Source organism: Aegilops tauschii, chromosome 7, assembly GCF_002575655.3.
Source record: "Aegilops tauschii subsp. strangulata cultivar AL8/78 chromosome 7, Aet v6.0, whole genome shotgun sequence".
Lineage (NCBI taxonomy): Eukaryota > Viridiplantae > Streptophyta > Magnoliopsida > Poales > Poaceae > Aegilops > Aegilops tauschii.
The window spans coordinates 579,849,579-579,874,433 of NC_053041.3; the positions used below are offsets into that span (position 1 = coordinate 579,849,579).

Here is a 24,855-nt window from a genome sequence, read left to right on the forward strand (position 1 = left end):
AAAAACATTAGCAATTTGAATATACATAAGCCATGCAATTAGACAATGCGTCTACCAAAATATGCTAGATCACTTGAATGCTGATAATTAACTATACTATATAGGGACTCATGAAATGGCCCAAACAACGCTGACGACCAAAAAGACAAGCTATGGCCAGACTAATTAAGGGAACATTTTCTAAAAACATTGTAGCACCGAACCATCTGAAGTATATAATTGAACATTATGTTTGTACCAAGACAATATAAACCAGTGCAAAAGCACACAAATATTTGATGAATGCATTACAAATACTAACTGAATTACCATATGGTGTATGTGGTAGGCAACCCGAAAACAAAAAAAAACATTATTCAATGAATTGTTGTATTTCTTTCTATTGTATTTTCCCATAAAAGTCTGCAGAACAATAAAGTAATACAATAGAGACAAAAAGGAGAACTGGATGATGAAAAAAGATACATGGATGACCGAAATAATATGCTATTTTGAATGAGGTAAACGATGCATGGTTTCAGTAACATATTTGATGAATGCATTAATAAAAAAGGTTTAAACGAACTATTGCACAATTTTTGTTAAAACAATAATGTAAAACTACAAAATAGAAGAAAAAAATGAAGGAAAAAAGATATATGACTCACCAAAAATAAAAAGAGATTTTAAATGAGATAAAAGATTCATGGGTTCAATAATGTGCTATCTAAGCTTGAGGAGTCGGGCATGTTCTCCGGAGAATGGTGGGCATGCATTGACAAAGATGTGTAGCCTTACATAGCATGACTTGATTCATAGGTATCAATTGAGTTACAGTTGATGAGAATGCCTTGAAGCATTCAGAGGCATGATGATGTACGCACATTACACAATTAAAATATCAATTAAGTAATGCATGGGAGAAAAAACCATGCCACAAGCTCCATCAACACATCGATTGGATCCATACCGCAACTCGCTTGCTCCAAATTGAGAGATACATGGAATTTTTTTTCTATGGGAGGAAGAGAGGCAATAGAGCTTCCATGGCGTAAGATTGCTTCATGGTTTTTATTCACAGAGAGAGAGGAAGAGCATGGCGTAAGATTCCTTCATGGTTTCTATTTCACGGTGAGAGGGGATTCCTTTTCATGGAGAGATGAAGAAACAATGTAGTAGTAACTATTTTGATATTTTTTTCCTGCCGAGGCTATTGTATTTGTTTTGCTAGATATGCTCTTCAAGCGTTTGAATCCGCCTGAATCACGGCAAGACAGATAGAAGCAGGATGAAGAGCACTAACACGATATGTACGCCGTGGTGGAAAAATATAGATACATATATTTCCTGACAAACCGGTTACACCAAAACCCATGGAAACACCTATGGGCTCAGGAAAGGGGTCTCCCGAATATTGGTAGCCATTGTTAATCCTGGTCGCAACTACAATATGAACAATGGTGACAGGTTAACAAAGAGAACACAAGATTTACTACTAACTATAAGTGCTTATATAATTTCTACAGTCCAAGAGCTTGGCCCAACTATTTGAGATTTAGGCTTGGCCCATTGTGGCAAGTTGCCATGCCCAACTTTAGTCCTTATAATATCCTAATAAAATTCATGCGATATTTTCAAGCAACACAACAATCTCTCCCTGATATGTTCTAATCGACAAATAAGAGTAAACGTTTCTCTTCTAACAAAGGGATGGATCATAATGTTAAAAATTGTAAATGTTTTAACATGTACATAATGGTATATCAATATCTCAAATACGTCATAATTGATATGTCAAAATGCCTAAGTGTGCAACTCAAACAAAATCCAAAGAGTAAAATCTAGCCGCGCAAATGCGCGGGCTACACTGCTAGTTTTAATTAAAATACCATGGCAATTTTTTAATGAACTCGCCATGGCAATTGTCTGTTCATAATTTGTTCCTTTTTTACATGCACCCATTGGTCATGACATTTTTTCCATGGCAACTTTCTTAACCATGGCAAACAAATCTTCCTCATCATGGCATTTTTGTATTTGAACCACGTCAAATTCATACTTCATACATGGCAAATTTATTTATTATGAGGCATGGCAATTGTAGTTTACGGGGCATGGGAAATTCATACTACATAAGATGGCAAATGTAGTCATGGCAAAAACCTTTTTGTCATGACGCCAATATAAAAACTTGTCATGGAAAAAATCTTACAACTTTTGCCATGCCATCAATTCAAAATTTGCCATGGTTCCAACCAAAATTTGCCCATGGGGCGCCGCCTAGTCCCGCTGGTCCAGTGCTGCCGCTTGCTCCGGCGATGATGACCGCGCTTGGTCTCGCGGCGCCCATGTCGCGTCCTGGTCCGGCACCAGTTGGAGTCGGGATGAAGATGAGGTTGTCGTCCCCGGCGCTGGTGACGCACGTCAGAGCCGTGTTGTAGCCGCGAGCAGGTATGTCGATGACGATATGCCGTTCTTCCTCCTTTGTCGGCGTGGGTGACGGCAGGAGTGTGCCGGTGGAGCGAGCAGGGCATGGGCCATATCCGTGTACGCGGCACCTCCATGGTGTGGATGCAATGACGAGTGCAAGCTCTGGCACGCCCATCTCAATGTTCATTTGTGGCGCACCGAGACCATCATCCAGAGGCAGCATTTCTGCTCCGTTGGCACATGCAATCGCCGGAGTGTGGTGTTCTGCAGCAGTTTCATGGCGCCGTCCATCACCATGTAAATGATGGCGCCGGCCACCACCGAAGCCATAGGGTCGCGGTGGTGTGCCCCAGCGACGACAGTAGCACTGGTGGGTGGAGAAACGGTACCGGCCATCTCGCCTGAGAAGATGAAGAAGAAAGGAGACAAGGTTCGACATCCCCGCCGTTCCACCACTAGTAGAAAAGGGGGCTTTTGTCCGGGACTAAAGGCCGTCCACGTGGACGCAGCCTGGAGCTCCACCTTTAGTCCCGGTTGGTGTTACCAACCGGGACTAAAGGAAATTTTATGATTTTTTATTTGAAATTTTTTTTTTGCGAATTTTTTTTAAAATTTTTTTTGATTTCCAAATTTCTGAATTATTTTAACCTCTAATCTCTAATCACCACCCCTCATCACTGCTCAATTTATCCTCTAATCTCTAATCACCCCTCATCATTCCAAATCATCTAACTTCCCGGACGGTCACCCATCCTCTCACTACTCCAGCCTGAGCACGCTTAATTTCCAGGTTCTATTTTCCCTCGTTTCCAAGTCTGCACTTGTTGTTTTCCTAACAATAGTAAGATGTCAATTCTATTAACCCTCAAGAATTTAGCTTGAGCATGAAGTGACACATTTCACTGTTTGAGTTTGAAACTATTGTTTTAAAAAACAATAATTATTTAGTAACACTAATATTTCTGGAATAATTAGTTTGACCATTGTTTGACCACTGTTTGACCACAGTTTGACCAGATTTGACCAAAATTCAAAAAAACTGAAATAATTATTTAGTAACACTAATATTCTAGAATAATTAGTTTGACCATTGTTTGACCACAGTTTGAATTTTTTTGAATTTTTTTGCCTCTCCAGATCTTAAAAGCCCCGTAACTTTTTTTCTATTAGGTTTTTGAGGATTTTGAAAATGTTTAACGGGGTAAGATGACCAAGACTCCGTTCTCCGGAACAATGGAGCGAGCAACCAACTTATTGGAAATCATACATACCGATGTGTGTGGTCCAATGAGTGTTGAGGCTCGCGGAGGATATCGTTATGTTCTCACTCTCACTGATGATTTAAGTAGATATGGGTATGTCTACCTAATGAAACACAAGTCTGAAACCTTTGAAAAGTTTAAGGAATTTCAGAGTGAAGTTGAGAATCAACGTGACAGGAAAATAAAATTCTTACGATCAGATCGTGGTGGAGAATATTTAAGTCACGAATTTGGTACACACTTAAGGAAATATGGAATAGTTTCACAACTCACGCCGCCTGGAACACCTCAGAGAAATGGTGTTTCCGAACGTCGTAATCGCACTCTATTGGATGTGGTGCGATCTATGATGTCTCTTACCGATTTACCACTCTCATTTTGGGGTTATGCTTTAGAGACTGCCGCATTCACTTTAAATAGGGCTCCGTCGAAATCCGTTGAGACGACACCGTATGAATTATGGTTTGGGAAGAAACCTAAACTGTCGTTTCTAAAAGTTTGGGGATGCGATGCTTATGTCAAGAAACTTCAACCTAAAAAGCTCGAACCCAAATCGGAAAAATGCGTCTTCATAGGATACCCTAAGAAAACTATTGGGTATACCTTCTACCTCAGATCCGAAGGCAAGATCTTCGTTGCTAAGAACGGGTCCTTTCTGGAGAAGGAGTTTCTCTCGAAAGAATTGAGTGGGAGGAAAGTGGAACTTGATGAGGTGATAGTCACCCCTTCCGAACCGGAAAGTAGCGCAGCACGGGAAAATGTTCCTGTGGTGCCTACACCGACTGGGGAGGAAGTTAATGATGATGATCATGAAGCTTCGGATCAAGTTACTGAACTTCGTAGGTCCACAAGGACACGTTCCGCACCAGAGTGGTACGGCAACCCTGTCCTGGAAATCATGTTGTTAGACAACGGTGAACCTTCGAACTATGAAGAAGCAATGGCGGGCCCGGATTCCGACAAATGGCTAGAAGCCATGAAATCCGAGATAGAATCCATGTATGAAAACAAAGTATGGACTTTGACTGACTTGCCCGATGAGCGGCGAGCCATAGAAAACAAATGGATCTTTAAGAAGAAGACGGACGCGGATGGTAATGTGACCATCTACAAAGCTCGACTTGTCGCTAAGGGTTATCGACAAGTTCAAGGGGTTGACTACGATGAGACTTTCTCACCCGTAGCGAAGCTGAAGTCCGTCCGAATCATGTTAGCAATTGCCGCATACTATGATTATGAGATATGGCAGATGGACGTCAAAACGGCATTCCTTAACGGCTTCCTTTAAGGAAGAGTTGTATATGATGCAGCCGGAAGGTTTTGTCGATCCTAAGAATGCTAACAAAGTATGCAAGCTCCAGCGCTCAATCTATGGGCTGGTGCAAGCATCTCGGAGTTGGAACATTCGCTTTGATGAGATGATCAAAGCGTTTGGGTTTACACAGACTTATGGAGAAGCCTGTGTTTACAAAAAAGTGAGTGGGAGCTCTGTAGCATTTCTCATATTATATGTGGATGACATATTATTGATGGGAAATGATATAGAATTCTTGGAAAGTATAAAGGCCTATTTGAATAAGTGTTTTTCAATGAAGGACCTTGGAGAAGCTGCTTATATATTAGGCATCAAGATCTATAGAGATAGATCAAGACCCCTCATTGGTCTTTCACAGAGTACATACCTTGACAAGATATTAAAGAAGTTCAGTATGGATCAGTCCAAGAAGGGGTTTTTGCCTGTATTGCAAGGTGTGCAATTGAGCACGGCTCAATGCCCGACCACGGCAGAAGATATAGAAGAGATGAGTGTCATCCCCTATGCCTCGGCCATAGGGTCTATTATGTATGCCATGCTGTGTACCAGACCTGATGTAAACCTTGCCGTAAGTTTGGTAGGAAGGTACCAAAGTAATCCGGCAAGGAACACTGGACAACGGTCAAGAATATCCTGAAGTACCTGAAGAGGACTAAGGATATGTTTCTCGTTTATGGAGGTGACGAAGAGCTCGTCGTAAAGGGTTACGTCGACGCTAGCTTCGACACAGATCTGGATGACTCGAAGTCACAGACCGGATACGTGTATATTTTGAATGGAGGAGCAGTAAGCTGGTGCAGTTGCAAGCAAAGCGTCGTGGCGGGATCTACATGTGAAGCGGAGTACATGGCAGCCTCGCAGGCAGCACAGGAAGCAGTCTGGATGAAGGAGTTCATTACCGACCTAGGGGTGATTCCCAATGCGTCGGGCCCAATGACTCTCTTCTGTGACAACACTGGAGCTATTGCCCTTGCGAAGGAGCCCAGGTTTCACAGGAAGACCAGGCATATCAAGCGTCGCTTCAACTCCATTCGTGAAAGTGTTCAAAATGGAGACATAGATATTTGTAAAGTACACACGGACCTGAATGTAGCATATCCGTTGACTAAACCTCTCCCTAGGGCAAAACATGATCAACACCAGGACGCAATGGGTGTTCGATTCATCACAATGTAACTAGATTATTGACTCTAGTGCAAGTGGGAGACTGTTGGAAATATGCCCTAGAGGCAATAATAAATGGTTATTATTATATTTCTTTGTTCATGGTAATTGTCTATTATTCATGCTATAATTGTATTGTCCGGAAATCGTAATACATGTGTGAATACATAGACCACAACGTGTCCCTAGTAAGCCTCTAGTTGACTAGCTCGTTGATCAACAGATAGTCATGGTTTCCTGACTATGGACATTGGATGTCATTGATAACGGGATCACATCATTAGGAGAATGATGTGATGGACAAGACCCAATCCTAAGCATAGCATAAAAGATCGTGTAGTTTCGTTTGCTAGAGCTTTTCCAATGTCAAGTATCTTTTCCTTAGACCATGAGATCGTGCAACTCCCGGATACCGTAGGAGTGCTTTGGGTGTGCCAAACGTCACAACGTAACTGGGTGACTATAAAGGTGCATTACGGGTATCTCCGAAAGTGTCTGTTGGGTTGGCACGAATCGAGACTGGGATTTGTCACTCCGTGTGACGGAGAGGTATCTCTGGGCCCACTCGGTAATGCATCATCATAATGAGCTCAATGTGACTAAGGCGTTAGTCACGGGATCATGCATTGGGGTACGAGTAAAGAGACTTGCCGGTAACGAGATTGAACAAGGTATTGGGATACCGACGATCGAATCTCGGGCAAGTAACATACCGATTGACAAAGGGAATTGCATACGGATTGATTGAATCCTCGACACCGTGGTTCATCCGATGAGATCATCGTGGAGCATGTGGGAGCCAACATGGGTATCCAGATCCCGCTGTTGGTTATTGACCGGAGAGGCGTCTCGGTCATGTTTGCATGTCTCCCGAACCCGTAGGGTCTACACACTTAAGGTCCGGTGACGCTAGGGTTGTAGAGATATATGTATGCGGAAACCCGAAAGTTGTTCGGAGTCCCGGATGAGATCCCGGACGTCACGAGAGGTTCCGGAATGGTCCGGAGGTGAAGAATTATATATAGGAAGTTCAGTTTCGGCCACCGGGAAAGTTTCGGGGGTTACCGGTATTGTACCGGGACCACCGGAAGGGTCCCGGGGGTCCACCGGGTGGGGCCACCTATCCCGGAGGGCCCCGTGGGCTGAAAGTGGAAGGGAACCAGCCCTTAGTGGGCTGGGGCGCCCCCCTTGGGCCTCCCCCCATGCGCCTAGGGTTGGGAACCCTAGAGGGGGAGCTTCCCCCTTGCCTTGGGGGCCAAGGCACCCCTTCCCCCCCACTTGGCCGCCGCCCCCCTGGAGATCCCATCTCCCAGGGCTGGCGCACCCCCCAGGGGCCTATATAAAGGGGGGGAGGGAGGGCAGCAACCTACAGCCTTGGGCGCCTCCCTCCTCCCCTGCAACACCTCTCTCTCTCTCTCTCTCTCTCTCTCTCTCTCTCTCTCTCTCTCTCTCGCAGAAGCTCGGCGAAGCCCTGCCGGAGACCCGCTACATCCACCACCACGCCGTCGTGCTGCTGGATCTCCATCAACCTCTCCTTCCCCCTTGCTGGATCAAGAAGGAGGAGAAGTCGCTGCACCGTACGTGTGTTGAACGCGGAGGTGCCGTCCGTTCGGCACTCGGTCATCGGTGATTTGGATCACGGCGAGTACGATTCCGTCATCCACGTTCATTGGAACGCTTCCGCTCGCGATCTACAAGGGTATGTAGATGCACTCCTTTCCCCTCGTTGCTAGTAGACTCCATAGATGCATCTTGGTGAGCGTACGAAAATTTTAAAATTATGCTACGATTCCCAACACTCGAGAGGGTGGGCGAAGCAGCGCTTATAAACCACTCTCGAGCTCTCTCAACTAGCGAGGTGGGACTAAACTTTGGCCGCGACGCGGGCAGCACATGTCCTTTGGTCCCGGTTGGTGGCACCAACCGGGACTAAAGGACTAACCTTTAGTCCCGGTTGGTGCCACCAACCGGTACTAATGGGCATCGCACCCTTTAGTCCCGGTTCATGGCACCAACCGGGACTAAAGGGCCCAGGTGAACCGGGACTAATGCCTTAGCCGTACGAACCGGAACCAATGCTCACATTAGTCCCGGTTCGTGACTGAACCGGGACTAATGTGAATATTGCCCTGTGACGAAAGCCCTATTTTGTACTAGTGCACCTTTCTCCGGCGAGGATGTCGATGGAGAGACTACCAGTGCCGATAACATGTACTCCCTCCGTTCCTAAACATAAGTCTTTTTAGAGATTTCAAATGGACAACCACATACGGATGTATATAGACATATTTTAGAGTATAGATTCACTCATTTTACTCCGTATGTGGTCATTTATTGAAATCTCTAGAAAGACCTATATTTAGGAATGGAGGAAGTAAGAAATAGTGCGAATGACCAGTAACAATCCTTACCATTAATAATAATGATGTACATATTTATATCTTCTGAAGGGACGCATCGCACAAACGCGATAGTTACAATAGACGGGATCAGAGAGACGCGTCTGTTAACATAGGGACGTGACTTATCAGCAGAGATACCGCCCATCGGTTTTGCTAAGCAGAGATTTACTTTAATTAAACTAATTAATTAATCCTAAAAGAAACGACTACAACAAAGGGAACAGAGAAACAGTGCAAGGCGGATGTAAATATTAAGAGCAAGTACAATAAATTGATATAGGCGGCCTGTAAGACTTTAAATATTATATTTTTGATGAGTTGGCGAAGAGAGAAGAGGAGAGAGAAGAGAAGCGGGCTACTCACTAATAGCCGGCTGTAGCACGTACTCCTAGACACTCTGTGAGATAAGGATGTGGGCGATGTATCAACAAAGTAGTACTCCCTCCGTCTAGGTGTGTAAGTCATTTTCCGAAAACCAAATAATCCCAAAACACTTAGGCACAGTACATTAACTCCCCCTTCGTTTCTTGTTTCGTGACATATCAACCAATAAGAGATGTGGGCCATGTATCAACAAAGTAGTACTCTCTCCGTCTAGGTGTGTAAGTCATTTTCCAAAAATCAAATAATCCCAAAACACTTAGGCACAGTACATTAACTTCCTACTCGTTTCTTGTTTCGTGACATATCAACCAATAAGAGATGTGGGCCATGTATCAACAAAGTAGTACTCCCTCAGTCTAGGTGTGTAAGTCATTTTCCGAAAACCAAATAATTCCAAAACACTTAGGCACAGTACATTAACTCCCTCCTCATTTCTTGTTTCGTGACATATCAACCAATAAGAGATATGAGCCGTGCATGCTTTCAATGGCTTGAGACTTTCAAACATGACATGCAGTGGTTAATTCATTGCATACAATGCTATTAATTACTTGTAGCAAAAAACATTAAGTTCTCTCATTTTTCCCTCTGCCTTGGTCGCGATGCACAACCTAAGATAACTTATACACCTAGATGGAGGGAGTACAAATTTATATGCATCTATTGTGTACTTATCGGCTATAAAGCTAACTATACATGACGTGGCAAGATCATATAGCCAGCAGCTAGCTATACTATTAACCATGCTCTAACACGGGAACGGGGCAGTTAATGCAGTGGGTCCAGCTCGTACGCAGGTAGTACACTGAAGTTTTCTTGCTTCAGCGATACAAAACTTAATACACAGCATTTAAAGCCAGCTATCCAAGTATATTCATAGGAATGGTGGTGATGTCGGGGATGGAGCATGTATGTGCTCCTGTGTAATTCCCCACCACGATGAGCCTAATCACTTGGAGAAAAGATTACTAGACCGCTAGCCTAAGCATTTAATGCAACGGAGTCAACAGATGAATGGCACTCTCGGCAATGATGATACGAAACTGTCGTGCACACAACAGCTTCCGGTCGATACGCAGATGACGCTGGAATCGAGCGGAATACAAATGCTTGCCAAGTGCATCTGATGGTGGTGGCAGCGTGTCGGCCGTAAATTGCGGCAGTCGTATCGCTTGCATAGCAGCGACCATGATGATATATAATAGGGCCTGATTGCACGTTCCCTGATCTTCCAGGCCCTTAATCGATAAAACCCTCAGCCCCAGCCCTCCACTGTGTGCCCCGAAAGAGCCCCAACCATGAACAGCAGTATTTAAGAGGAAAACTACCGCGCTACGACACGCATCGATAGGCAACCCGGCGATGCCTTTGCAACCTCGTCCGTTCATCGGTGGCGGCGCCGGCCTTGGTCACATGCAGCAGCTCTTCCTCGACGCCGGCCGCGTCTCCGTGCTGGGCGGCTGGCTCGTCGTCACCTACTCCTTCGGCAACCATGCTGTGGGCGCCACGCATGTCTTCCTCGGCTTCGCGCTCCTGCTCCTCGGCGTCCTCCTTCTCGCCTTCTCGCCGGCTGCGTGCCAGTTCCCATGGGCTCCTCAGATCGGCGCCTTCGTTGCAAAGGCCGTCCTGAACCACCTCCTCGATCGCGCGGTCGAGGCAGCTCGGTTCTAGGAATGGCCATCAACAATGTCAATACGGATATGCAGCTCCTGTCCTCTGTGCGTGAGAATGTAAATCTGCGACTTCTGGCCTAGCTGTGGTCTCGCCATCGTTCAGTGTACTTGTTGGCATCGCCTATTGTTCAAAATTTCTTTTTTTTTTTAAACCGTAGCTGATGCACTTGACAGACTACATGAACTTCTTTGCCTCCGTTCTCACAGTCTGCCATGGACGGTCAAAGGTTCATTGTGTTGGTTTTTTCTTTTTTGGAGTAAAAAAATTCAGTGTATTGATTATGTTGGGCTGTCTCAGTCTGCAGATTTTTTTTAGGGGGAAAGACTAGCTTTATTACTCGAAAGCCACATGTTGTGGGATACAAAATGGATCATGAGGGTGGAGCAACCAAACATGTCGCCCCTGATCCAACGACTAAGAAAATTTAGCTAGTCTATCAGCATCTACGTTTGCATCTCTACCTTCAAAGGTTATTTTTACAATTAATCAAAGAAGCACGGTATGAAATCTCTCTGATTATCGGCCCATAGAGTCCTTCCGTCCCTGAATTGATATCTCGGACGACTTGCTTTGCGTCTGAAGCGACGATGATGTCTTGTAGGTGAAGATCCTCGGCCAACGCCAGTCCCTCCCTGATAGCTATTGCCTCCATTGCCGCTACACTTGTGATGCCGTGTATTACCAGAGCAGAGCTTCCCAAAAAATTGCCATTCTCATCTCTACAGACCGCTGCACACGCTCCTCCCACATGTGATCTTGCCATTGCCGCGTCCGTGTGGACTTTCGCAACCCCCGGCGGTGGGGCTTTCGGTCTGGCCTGTAGTCGCTGTTCGCTCTGGCTAGCTGCTTTCTTCTCTGGTTTCAGCATGTCAAGTTCCTGAATGAACTTGCAGATAAAATGATATGTAGCTGATGGGCTCTGGTATATCTGCTCATGAATGGCCTGTCTCCTGGCCCATCAGATAGCCCATAACGTGACCGAAAGCTTGACAAACGCATCATGTGATAACGAGTCTTTCATCAGGAAAAGCCATTGTCTGGCACTGGGTTCGGACATCTCTCTCAGATGCTCCGCGAGTTCGCCATCGACCATTGCCCAGACACACCTTGCCACTGTGCACTCCAATAGTGAGTGTCTCCACAAATCCGCCGCTCCGCAAAGACCGCGGGATGAAGTGGTGGACATCTTCCGGTGAGCTCGGACATCCTCGGTCCGCAATGATTGCTTAGCAAGACGCCATAAAAACATCCTTATTTTCCCTGGTATAAGTGTTTGCCATAGCTGCTTCCAGGATGTTTTGTCGCGGTCAATACTTGAAGATCCAGCGTTTCCTTCCAACCAAGCTTCTCTTCTCCTCTTGGTCTCTACCATCATCCTGTAGCATGACTTCACAGTGAACTGACCACTTCTCTCAAAATTCCATGCCCAGGAGTCAGATAGGATTCTTGTGCATAATGGTATTGATCTTATAGCCGGCACATCAATTGTTAGGAAAGTTGCAGCAAGTTTATCCATATCCCATGTGGCTGTTGTGTGGTCTATCAGTTCCGATACGTGCTCAGGAGGATCCTGTATGATGCAACCGTATGGTCGAAGCATCTCATCACGCAGAATCTAATTATCGAACCAGATTTTTGTCGTTGTTCCATCGCCAATGCGTTTGATGATGCCTTGCTTGAGCACATCTCTTCCATCCAAAGTCGATCTCCAAACCTGACTTGGCCTGCTTCCCAATTGGGCATCTAATATAGTGCTTCCGGGGATTGGAGTAATCTCCAAGGAGTCCGGAGATTGGAGTAATCTCCAAGCTTGTTTTGCCAAGAGAGATAAGTTAAACAATTCGAAGTCTTTAAAACCGAGCCCCCCCTCCCCCCCATCATCTTTGGCTGTGTCATTGCTTCCCAGGATACCCAATGCGGCTTCCGTTTTCCATCTTTGCTACCCCACCAAAATTTCCTGATCAACATGTTCAAGTGTTCACAGAGGCCCCTCGGCAGCCTGAAACATGACATAGAGAAGACAAGAACTGCCTGAGCTACTGTCTTTACCAGTACTTCCTTCCCAGCCATGGACATCGTGTGCTCGATCCACCCTTGTACTTTACTCCAAAGGTAATCTTTAAGGTACTTAAAAGCACCATTCTTTGATGATCCCACACTAGTTGGCATCCCCAAGTACTTCTCGTTGAGAGTTTCATTGGGCACCTGTAAGACTTCTTTGATCTCTTTTTCGACACTATTTGGGCAACCCTTAGTAAAGAAGATTGAGGATTTGACAAAGTTTATTCTCTGTCCCGAAGCCTGGCAATATATGTTCAACATCTGGTTCACCTCTCTGGCCCCATCACCACTAGCCTTAAAAAACAGCAGGCTGTCATCAGCAAAAAGCAAATGGTTAACCGGTGGAGCCAATGGTGGCACCTTCAACCCGCTCAAGCTGCACGACTCATCAAAAGATTTCAGGAGGCACGAAAGACCCTCTGCTGCTATCTCCCTGTCGAATTCCCCGTGAAGGACTGAACCCATCAAGTTTCTTCCCATTGAAAAGGACTGAGAATCTTACTGTTCTGACCATTCCCATCACAATATTCACCCATCTTTCTGTGAAACCCAGCTTTAACATGATTGCTTGCAGATAATCCCATTCGACTCTGTCATATGCCTTCATCATGTCAAGTTTTAACGCACAATGACTGTTTCTCTTTGCCCTGTTCCCCTTCATAAAATGAAGACATTCATAGGCTGCAATAATGTTGTCAGTGATAAATCTGCCGGGTACAAACGCCGTTTGCTCCTCTGATATAATTTCAGGTAGTACCAACTTCAACCTGTTGGATATTACTTTGGAGACAATTTTGTATAGAACATTGCATAAAGAGATAGGTCGGAACTGTGTAAGCATCGTGGGGTTTTTTACCTTTGGTATTAAAAACAAGATAGTCTCATTTATGCACTCCGCCGTTTCAGTCCCGTCTATGATCCGCAACACAGCCCTTGTGACATCTTCTCCACAGACCTCCCAGTGGTGTTGAAAAAAATGCGCAGGGAACCCATCAGGTCCTGGTGCCTTTGTTGGGAACATTTGAAATAGAGCGTGTTTGATTTCTTCTTGGGAGTACTCCTTGTTCAGCATCTCATTCATGTCCGCGGTGACCTTGCATGGCACATGAGCTAGCACCTGTTGCATGTTGTGGACTCCTTCAGATGTGTAAAGCTGTTTATAAAAATTAGTAGCCATCTCCTCCATGACAGCCCCGTCCTCAGTTAAAACTCCGCTGGGCAACTGAAGGGCCTTAATTTGGTTCTTTTTACGTCGCCTACTCGCCCGCAGGTGGAAGAAATATGTGTTTTTATCTCCATGTGATAACCACTCAATTCTAGCTCTTTGTCTCCATAATATTTCCTCCCTATTAAATAGCTCCACCAGTCTGTCACATACCTTGCTTTCTGTGTGAGACGGCCCCGTCCTCCCTGGGATCGCGCGCAGGTCTGCGAGTTCCTTTTGCAGGCATCGTATTTCATGCCGGACATTGCCAAACACATCCCTGTCCAAGGTTCTGAGATCGCCAGACAGAGAGTGCAGCTTTTCCTTTACCTCCTGGACCGTTGTCTGCTGCCCGCTGCCCCAGCTGTCTCCAATCACTACATTCAGTCCCTCGTGTGTCTCCCACATTAGTTCATATTTAAATGCTCGGGGCCCACCCTTGCATGCATGCACGTCACTCACATTCAGCACAAGCGGGCTGTGATCGGATGACGCTGCTGTGTGATGCTCCAATTGAGCTGATGGGCAGTTCAGGCACCATTCAGCCGTCGCCACACACCGATCGAGTCTGACTCTGGTGAAAGACCCCCCCCCCCCCCGCCACTTTCTTTTCAAAAGTCCATGGCAAACCCTTATAGCCAATGTCAGTGAGGCCATAATTATCAAGGGCTTCTCTAAAGCCATCCATCTAGGCTTGGCTACGGTTTCCAATTCCATCGTGTTCATGAGCATGCAACACCTCATTGAAATCCTCCATAACAATCCATGGCAACAAGCTGGATTTTGCTATGCCTTTGAGTGTATCCCAAGTTTTATATCTCTCCAGAACTTGAGCTTCTCCATAGAAAAAGGTGACTCTGGAAGATGAGCCACCAAGATCGTCAACTTCAACATCAATATGGTAACGAGAATAACCAGTAACTGAAACTTTTATTGCATCATTCCAGAAAATACAAAGACCTCCACTTCTACCTGAACTATTAACTGAAAAACTTTTATTGAAACCTAACGAGCTAGTGTAATCCTCTACTCTAGACCCCTCAATCCGAGTTTCAAGAATACACAGGATCGTGGGGGTAAAATGCTTCGTCAGATCACGAAGCTCTCGAATTGTCGCGGGGTTTCCCAACCCGCGACAATTCCAACACATGAGACTCATTGTGTCTGGCGGTCCTCCTCGAGGGAGGCCGCCGATCTTGCATCCGTGGGCTTGGTAGTTGGTGCAGACTTCTTTCTGCCATCCTTCTCGGTGTTGGTAGTTTTAGTGCGCTTCGGGTCCTGCTTTGGAGGTGGACTTGTGGGCATCGTCGACTGCGGTAGCGCCAGGAGTGTGGTAGCTGGACTCCTCAGTTCCACCCCCTGTGCCGCAGTTCTCTTTCAGTTCTCCTCAGCATCCATCATTCTTGCATCTGAGCCTGCGTCACCATCGGTATACTCCTCCCCTTCCTCCATACTGCATGTGCTCCCTCTAAAAGGAACATCTCCTTTGCCTCGTCCTCTACCACGGCCAGATCGTCCGCGGCCTCTCCCTTCACCCGGACCTCTCCCCGGTCCTCTGAACCATGTTGCACGCAAGTCTTTGAACACAAGGGCTTCCGGGGGGTGCACCCCATCCCCGTGTTCCTTAAACTGATGACCCAAGTGTCCGCAGACTGCACACCAGTCAGGCAGGCGTTCATATTTGACCAGGAAGAACTGCCTCTTGCCCCCCTTCACCACTGACACAACATTCTTGAGGGGATTATGAACATTGATCTTGACCCTAACACGTGCAAAGTTGCCTTCAAAGTCATGGGACATTGGCTCTGCGAAGATGAACTTCCCCACTTTGCCCGCCAGATATTTTATCATAGTGAAGTAGCCATTAGGGAGGTCATGTATTTGCACCCAAATCTCCATCTCATCCAAGCAGATCTCGGATGGCTTGGTGAAACCATCTTATTCAACCATTACCACTGTGTTTCCCTTGAATGTCCACGGTCCATCCAACATGACCCGTTCCCAGTCGCCCAGACACGAGAATTGCATTGTATACAGATTTTCTTCAAGAGGACTGATCTTCACTTATTGCGCCAGGTCCCAGGCAGCGCGCATGTTGCGAAAAAACCAATATTGGCTGTAAGTCTTTGGGGTATGAACCCTAGCTATAGCCATCCATCTGACAGCTTCTTCCGTCGCAGGCAGCTCGCCTTCGAAGAAAACATCGTCCAGATCATTCTCCGTGAGCCCCAGACGCTTCATCATATCTTCCACTTCTCCTGTCTTGGATCCCGACCCTGAGGCCGAGCTACCCATTGTTGAAAACCCTAACCCGACGAACACAGGGCCATCGGGTGGAGAAACCCTAGCCGACCCACCCGTCAACTAGGATCAGAAAAACGCGGCCAGATCAAGACCGGGTAGCGATGCCAAATCGCCCCTTGTTTAGTCCGAATCCGGCCGGCGATCCAGCGAGAGGTTGGGCGAGGGGATAGTAAATCTCAACGGCGGCTCGAGAGTCGCCAAGAGGACGGGAGGAACCCTACCTACGCGAGGAGGGGGGAAAAAGTAGTCGACGACGACCTCGAGGTGGCAAATTTGACAAATTTGACCTATAGTTGAAATCAAATCACAGAATGAACTGTCCGTGAAACTATTTCACACCCTGACCCTTTTGTGTAGCGCCCGCCACGCCGGCGCCACACCCTACTGTGTAACGCCTCACAGATAGGCGCTACACGGCCAGCATCGCACCCATATGTGCCCAAGTCAGCGTGCAGCGCCTGAGAGCTAGGCGCCAGACTACACAGTGTAGCGCCTGGCTCCTGGGCGTTGCACTAGTGCAGCGCCTAACTCCTGGGCGTTGCACTAGTGCAGCGCCTGAGAGCTAGGCGCCAAGGGTCAGCCGCGTGAAATAGTTTCACGGACAGTTCATTCTGTGATTTGATTTCAACTATAGGTCAAATTTGTCAAATTTGCCCCTCGAGGTGGTGGTGAAATGGTGGGAGCGGGCTCTCAGTCTGCAGATTGGAACAAACCCACGATAGGCCCGCAATAAAACGGATCGGACAAAAAGTGGGCAGGCCATCTCACGTTAGGCCCACGTAAAGCCCACCACGCAGTTGCAATTCCCATCGAGATGCTTCGAGAGACTGTGGGGTGGGGACAGACTCCGCACAACCGCCTCTCGAACGGACTCGTACGCTCTGTTCGGCTTGCGTGTGAGCTGAGCCGTGACGTAACCGAGCCGGTCTCCTTTCCCATCTATAAATTTCCTACAGGCATCGACTCCCTATTCCAATCCGCTCGCCCCCTTAGTTCAAGAAAATCCCCCGTGACACAAAGCGATCGATCTTTAGCTCCCGTGATCCTCCCTCCCCTTCAATGTATGCGCCCGCTATCGATTCCCCAACCTACCTACCTGTTCATGTCGCGGGATTTATCTAGATTTGCATATGTGCGATTGTAGACTTGGTCAACGCGATGAGCCGATGAGCTCGTAGAAACAACAGCAGTTTCCGTAGATCCGTCAAGATTGCTGTACCCATGTTCATGATTTTCTTCATAATATGCCGGTAGATTAATAAAACATCCAAGGAAATTGCCGTCTCGTGATGGTTATCTAGAGTTGTTGATTAGAGACTTTTTTTCTCGAATATGCATGAGCGTGCATATTATATATTAAATAAGAAAGGCAAAGGTTGCCTCCATCATGTTTTACAAAGCTTCCGTTACAATTACCCTTCCCTACGCGCCCACCTCTCTAAGCTACCAAAGAAGGGTCCAATGTCCCCTTTGAACTTGCCGGCTAGCGACCATATCTTCCCTTCGGACTTGACCCTAGCAATAAGCACATCCATCGAAGGAGATGCTCCCTCGAACACAATAGCATTGCGATGCTTCCACAGCTCCCAAATAGTGAGGATGAAGATAGTATGAAGATCCTTGCGCCGCAGGTTATTCGGTCCTTGTTTATCCCGAAGCCAAACGCCAAGCGTGTCTTGCGCCGTCGGTGTCCAATCTAGCTTGCCCAATGCCTCACAGACCACAGCCCATATGGACCTAGCGAACACACATGTTAGCAGCACATGGTTGATCGTTTCGTCCTCCTGGTCGCAAAGAGGGCAAGCGTCCTGATGCGGTAACCCTCTTCGTGCAAGTCTATCCGAGGTCCAGCACCGATCTCGTAGTGCTAGCCAAGTGAAGAACTTGAAGTTGGAGGGGGCTCGGGACGTCCAGGTCAGCTCCGCCATAGGTGCCACCTCTCGGCCCCAAAACCCTGCCGCATATGCCGACCTCACCGAGTAGCGTCCGTTCGTCTCCCAGGACCATGCTATCATATCAGGCACATCCACCTCCGGCTCCCACGTGTGCACACACAGCCATAGGGATAAGAATTCCCTCAAGGCTTGCTCTCCAAGGTCCGGGCCAACATCCATAGCCCAAGAACCATCCTCAATGGCCGATGCCACATGCTTCATAGATCTGACGCGCCGTGGGATCATGCCATATATAGTTGGTGCTATTTCCTGTACCCTCATCCCATTGATCCAACGGTCTTCCCAAAAAAGGGTGCTTCCTCCACAATGCGCCTCGCTCTTGGTGGCTGCCTGGAACAGAAGTTGTGCATCTGTTGGAACTTGAATTGTGAACTCACTCCAAGGTCTGCTCGAGTCCACCCGTTGTAGCCATGGCCACCTAGCTTGCATGGCCACATTCAGCCATTTGAGGTTTGGTATTCCAAGTCCGCCAGCCCATTTTGGAGCACATACTGCGTCCCAGGCGACAGCGCAATTGCCTCCATTCGCATTAGCTCGCTTGCACCAGAGGAAACCTCTACACACCTTGTTCATCGCAGCTATAGTCTTCTTTGGAAGATCCAAGGCCATCATGGCATGAATGGGCATGGCACATAGCACCGATTGGACCAAAGTCAACCGTCCACTCTTCGGCATCAAAGCCGCCTTCCACTTAGGGAGGCAATTAGCCATTTGATCCACCAAGTATTGTAACTGCGCTGGAGTTTGCTTCCGTAGTGCCAACGGGAGGCCCAGGTATTTGATTGGGAAGGCCCCTCTCGGACAACCCAGCACGCTGCTCGCCATGTTACTTTCCTGATCCGAGTACCTTATTGGAAGGGCCGCAGATTTCGCCATATTCATCCGCAAACCTGATGCCTCCCCAAAGACCTCGAAGATACGTTTCGCGGCCTCAAGCTCTCCTGGCTTGGGTTTAATGAACACCACCACATCATCCGTGAATATGGACAGTCGTTGCCTCAACCCTCGAGACGCCAACGGCTCCAAGAGTCCTCTTTGCGTTGCCCGCTGGAACAGCCTTTGCAACGGCTCCATGGTGAGAATAAAGAGCATCGGTGATATCGGGTCGCCTTGTCTGAGCCCCTTGCAGTTGTAGATAGTGTCCCCGGGGTATCCATTCACCATGATCTTGGTGGTGGAAGTTGCAAGAATACCACAGATCCATGATCTCCACCTAGGTCCGAAACCAAGTTGCTGCATCACCTCAATCAGGAACGGCCATTGAACGGAGTCAAATGCTTTCGAAATGTCTAGCTTGAGTAGAAAGGTGGGGTTGCGCAGGGCATTCAGCCTTCGGGCTGTACTTTGGACCAACATGAAGTTGTCATGTAGGGATCTACCCTTCACGAAGGCACTCTGATGGTTCCCCACAAGCATCGGTAATTTCCACACTAATCTACATGCCAGGACCTTCTCAAAGATCTTGATAGCTCCATGCACGAGACTGATCGGCCTATAGTCCGCCACATCCAGGGCACCATCGATCTTAGGCAGCAAAGTGACGAGAGATTTGTTGATCACGGCCAAACCTCGAACGTCCCCGTTGTAGAAACAAGCCAATGCTTTCATGAGATCGTCCTGTATGATATGCCAACATGCGGCATAGAAGCGGCCCGTAAATCCATCTGGCCCAGGCGCCTTGTCCAGGGGCATCCCTTTGATGACACCTTCCACCTCATCGTACGTGAATGGCTCCTCCAGATTTATAGTGTAGCACCGGGACTCAGCGGTACCGAACGCCGCGCCGTAATATGCATCCACCGCGGAAGCCACCTCCTCCTGGCCAGAATATAGGCATCCATTGTACTTAACCAAGCGTAGGGCATTCTTGCGTTGTCTATGGCACGCCTGCTGATGGAAGAGCCTTGTGCTTCCATCACCTTCCCGCAGCTGCAACAAGCGCGACCTCTGTCTTGCTATGGTTCTCTCCAGAGAGGACAGCCCTAGCAACTTCTTCTTTAAGCAGCTCCTCAAGTTTCTTTCCGCGTCCGACAGTGGCCTAGTTTCCATAGCGACGTCCAGCTGCTTTATTACCTCCAGGGCAATGGAGATTTGGAGTTTAACATTGCCAATCCAGCGAGAGCTCCACCGTTGAAGACTTATTGCCGTAGCTCGCAATTTGTTATGTAGCGTAAGGTACACATTGGACGCCTCGGGCGTCGAATCCCAAGCCCCTTGCACCGTGTCAAAAAAACCCTCTGCCTTGGTCCAGAATGCCTCGAACCTGAATCTTTTCCTCATACTAATCTCCACATTCATATCCAAGATAAGTGGGCAGTGGTCCGAAATCGCCGTCCCTAGAGCAGACAGGAAGCAAGTCGGGAATGCCTCGTCCCACTCATTGGAGACAAAAACATGATCAATTCTCTCCAGCGTGGCATTCTGCCTCTCATTCGACCAGGTATAGCGCCTCCCATTGAGGTAAACTTCCTTGAGCTCCAATCTGTTCAACTTAGCCCTAAATCTCCTTAGCATCCTTCGGTTAACCAGCTCGTTGCTCTTGTCCTCTTGCCTAGCCAGGAGATTGAAATCCCCAGCTACCAACCACGGCCCTGCGTGCAGATCCCGAATGTCCACCAAGTCTTGCATGAACTCAATCTTGTCGACCTCATCTTGCGGCCCATAGACACACGTAAGCCACCATGCCTGTTCGTCATCCGGGCACTTAACCAGCACGGTCAGCGTATGATTAGTGTAGTGCGGGTTGGATATGTGGGTGATAGAGTCATCCCAAGCTACCAAAATCCCGCCACGAGTTCCCACCGCCGGCAAGTAGAAGAAGTTTTCATATTTATTTCCAAGGCATTGCCTCACATCAATCATCGATACAACTTGGAGCTTGGTTTCCTGAAGACAGACGATTGCCGGATTGGCCGCCGCCACCACCTGGTACAGCGCGTTTCTCCTAGCTTGGGCATTTAGCCCACGAACATTCCACACTAAGACTTTCAACGGGTGCACATTCATTTAGAATGTCCGCACAGACCCCACAGCTGACCACGCAGCTAAACCCCAATAGGGCTGTCCACCAACGGCATCGGGGGCGACTCCCAGCCAAACAAGGCTAGAATAGCCGCGATGTGCGCGTCCGAGAGTGGACGCGAGAACAGGTCCACATACATCTGCAGCGCCTCCTCGGATATAACTTCACCTTCATGCGCCAAGCATAGTTTCCGGATGAGGACTTGCTGCTGTTTGGTCACCGCACGCTTGGCAATTCTAGCGCTACGCCTCGGCGTTATCTCCAGCCTTTGCTTCTTCCTTGCCTGGCGTCCCGGGTTAGCGACAGCACGGCCACAAGGCCTTGGCAGCACGGGAGAAATAGGCACACGCATATCAGCGCAGAAAACGCCCAAATCCACGTGAAAATCCCCCGCTGGTACGTTCTGCATGGCCGCTGGCGTGCATGGCCTCAGATCTGGTGCCAGCACATGGCCAGCTTCCTGCGGGGCCACCGGTTCCCCGATCCCAGGTGGGCATGGCGTGGGAACCCGGGCCTGGCCATCCTCGTCCCCCCGCTGAGCCAACTGAGCAGACACCGAAGGCGTGCATGGCCTGGCCGGGCGGATCAGGCTGCTCTCTCCACCTGACAAGCTGACCTGGAAAGTCTCCCAAGCTTCCACTTGTCCTATACCCTCAGAAACCATGCATGAAAGCGACAACAGCTGCACATCCGCACCAACCCCAACAGAGTCGTGATCCTCCGTGATCCGGTCCTGCAGTGGGATTAGCAGTCCACCAATCCGGACCGAGTCCACCAAACCCTGCCTAGCAGAGGGCAGCGGCCCCGACGCGCCTGGCCCAGCCTCCTGCAAAGCGCTCTGTCCCCTCCCCATGCCTTGTCGCCATCTGGCCAGTTGCACCGAGGGAGGGGAACCAACGGTCTGCTGCGCCTCGGCCGGGGCCACACAGGACGCCACCTGCGAGCCTGCCCAGCTGGCGGCCCCAGGCCTATCCTTGCCAAAAGGGCAATCCACCGGACCCACCAATGATCCCCTGACGCCAGCCTCGCGACTGCTGTTGACCACTGGGTCGACCAGATCGGGCGCGGTTTGAACACACGCGCGCGCGCCTGCCGGCGGCGGTGCCGCCGTCGAGGACTCCACCGTATGCACCGATCCACCACCGGACCCCTCAGCACGGCGAGAGTGGCCTCCCCCACCCGAACCACCAGGGGACCCCTGGCCGTGGCCATCGTCTCCGGTGGGCGGGGAAGGAGGCGGCGGCTGCGGCAGGGGCGCCTCCCCGCCATCATCAGCCAGAACGCCCGGCAGCACCGAGATCTCAATGGGGTACCAGAACGCGCTTGAGCAACGCCCGGCCACCGACCGTTGTCCGTCCGCCTCCGACCAAAGCGTGCGCCGGGGCTCGTCAATGTAGAGAAGACGCCGTCTGGGGATCCGCCTGGGCCGGTCCGTGCGCAACCAAACCCTGAAATCTGCCATGTCCACCCTGCTTGCAGTATCCGCATCAACGCCGACGACGTAGCCCAATCCGCGCAAGATCACACTGGCTGTCCGCCGGCACCAGGCATGCGCCGGCACACCCCGGAGCGAGATCGGAACGAGGTACGGCAAGGACGCCGCCGTCGCCTGTGCCTGCCGAATCCATGGCCTCAGAGAAAGCTCGAACCAGGGCGCCTCGACGCACCCAGCGCGCACCATGCGCTCCCGAAGGGCACATTGATTAGAGACTTTCATCGATTAGTGCTGGGCATACTGTTGTAGATTCTTGTTTATTGCTGCATCAGATTATTCCTCGTCTGGTTCATGATGTGCCACATTGTTATTCAATATTTGTCTTGGTCTTTCTGCTATTTTGGATCGACTTAATTCAGAATCTGTTGTTTGCGTTGCAATGGATGAGCTGCAGTTAAATCGGCTTGTTATAAAAATCTGCTTAGTTAAATTGGAAGTTAATCTAACAGTTAGGTTATTCTCTTCCAGCCCGTCTTTGATGTACTCAATACACACGTCTATACATGGTTGCTTGGCTGATTTTATTTGTAGAATTATTTATCATACGATTTATAAAATCTCATTTCACTGTTTTGTGACTCTGTTGGTCTCTTCATATACACCCGTACCACGCTGACTTACTTATCTTTGCTTTGTACTCCCTCCGTTCCTAAATGCAAGTCTTTGTAGAGATTTCACTATAGACAACGTACGGATGTATCTAGATGCATTTTAGAGCATAGATTCACTCATTTTGCTTCGTATGTAGTCCATAGTGGAATCTCTCCAAAGACTTATATTTAGGAACGGAGGGAGTAAGATTTAAGTTATAAACTGGAAATAGATCATAACAGTTAGATATGCTTCTGTTCTTGTTTGCTCTGTGGTTGCTACTTATCAGATTTACTTTCTATCTGAAATTTATAAGATTTCAGTGTCTTGTTGCTTTATTCATCTGTTTTCACACTTTTAACTTGGTGATTTAGCATGCTTGGTTTCAAGTTGCTCAATATGCATATCTATTACCAAATTTAGATTATCAGAGTCTTTGTTTCATTAATTTGTTGATTTGTTCATATACATCTCTAACTAGGCTACTTATTTCCTCTTTTGTTTGCAGATGCAGATCTTTGTGAAGACCCTCACTGGCAAGACCATCACAGTTGAGGTTGAGTCGTCTGATACAATCGATAATGTCAACGCAAAGATACAAGATAAGGAGGGAATCCCACCGGATCAGCAGCGGCTCATCTTTGCTGGCAAGCAGCTCGAGGATGGGCGGACACTTGCTGATTACAATATCCAGAAGGAATCCACCCTCCATCTGGTGCTCATGCTCAGAGGTGGCATGCAAATCTTTGTGAAAACCCTCACCGGCAAGACCATCACCCTCGAGGTTGAGTCTTCCGACACGATCGACAATGTCAAAGCGAAGATCTAGGACAAGGAGGGCATCCCCCCCGGACCAGCAGCGGTTGATCTTTGCCGGCAAACAACTTGAGGATGGGCGCACACTTGCTGATTACAACATCCAGAAAGAGTCCACCCTCCACTTGGTTCTCCGTCTCCGTGGTGGCATGCAGATCTTTGTCAAGACATTGACTGGCAAGACCATCACCCTGGAAGTGGAATCTTCAGACACCATCGACACGTGAAGGCGAAGATCCAGGACAAGGAGGGCATTCCCCCGGACCAGCAACGCCTGATCTTTGCTGGTAAGCAGCTTGAGGATGGTCGCACTCTGGCTGATTATAACATTCAGAAGGAGTCTACCCTCCACCTGGTGCTTCGCCTTCGTGGTGGCCAGTGAGTTCTTCGCACTCATGGAAGTTTGATTTGAGTTCGCCTGGTGCCGTCTTGCTGGTATCTGAGTCGTTATGTGTGCTTTTACTTAAAACTTTGTAGTCCTGTGCCATTCGTGAGAACACTTGGTGCTTCCTTTAAGCAGCTTAATATCTGTTATATATGGTATCTGAGTCGTTATGTGTGCTTTTACTTAAAACTTTGTAGTCCTGTGCCATTCGTGAGAACACTTGGTGCTTCCTTTAAGCAGCTTAATATCTGTTATGTAAGTGATCCTGAATCTTCTTATTCCTTGATAAGCTGATTCCCCTTATCCTGTGATTACGGTTGCTTTGTGCTGGTTCTGTGATTCATAGATGTTCAGACCGTAACATTGAGGGAGGTGAAAAATTTGGGATTGAGGTGATCTAAACGATCCCCCT

The 24,855-nt window shown here is 48.2% G+C and overlaps 1 pseudogene; it reads left to right on the forward strand.

Moving 5' to 3' along the window:
* Positions 1–24,440, forward strand: part of LOC120961856 (polyubiquitin-like) — a 387,099-nt pseudogene extending 362,659 nt beyond the window's left edge.
* The last annotated feature ends 415 nt before the right edge of the window (positions 24,441–24,855 follow it).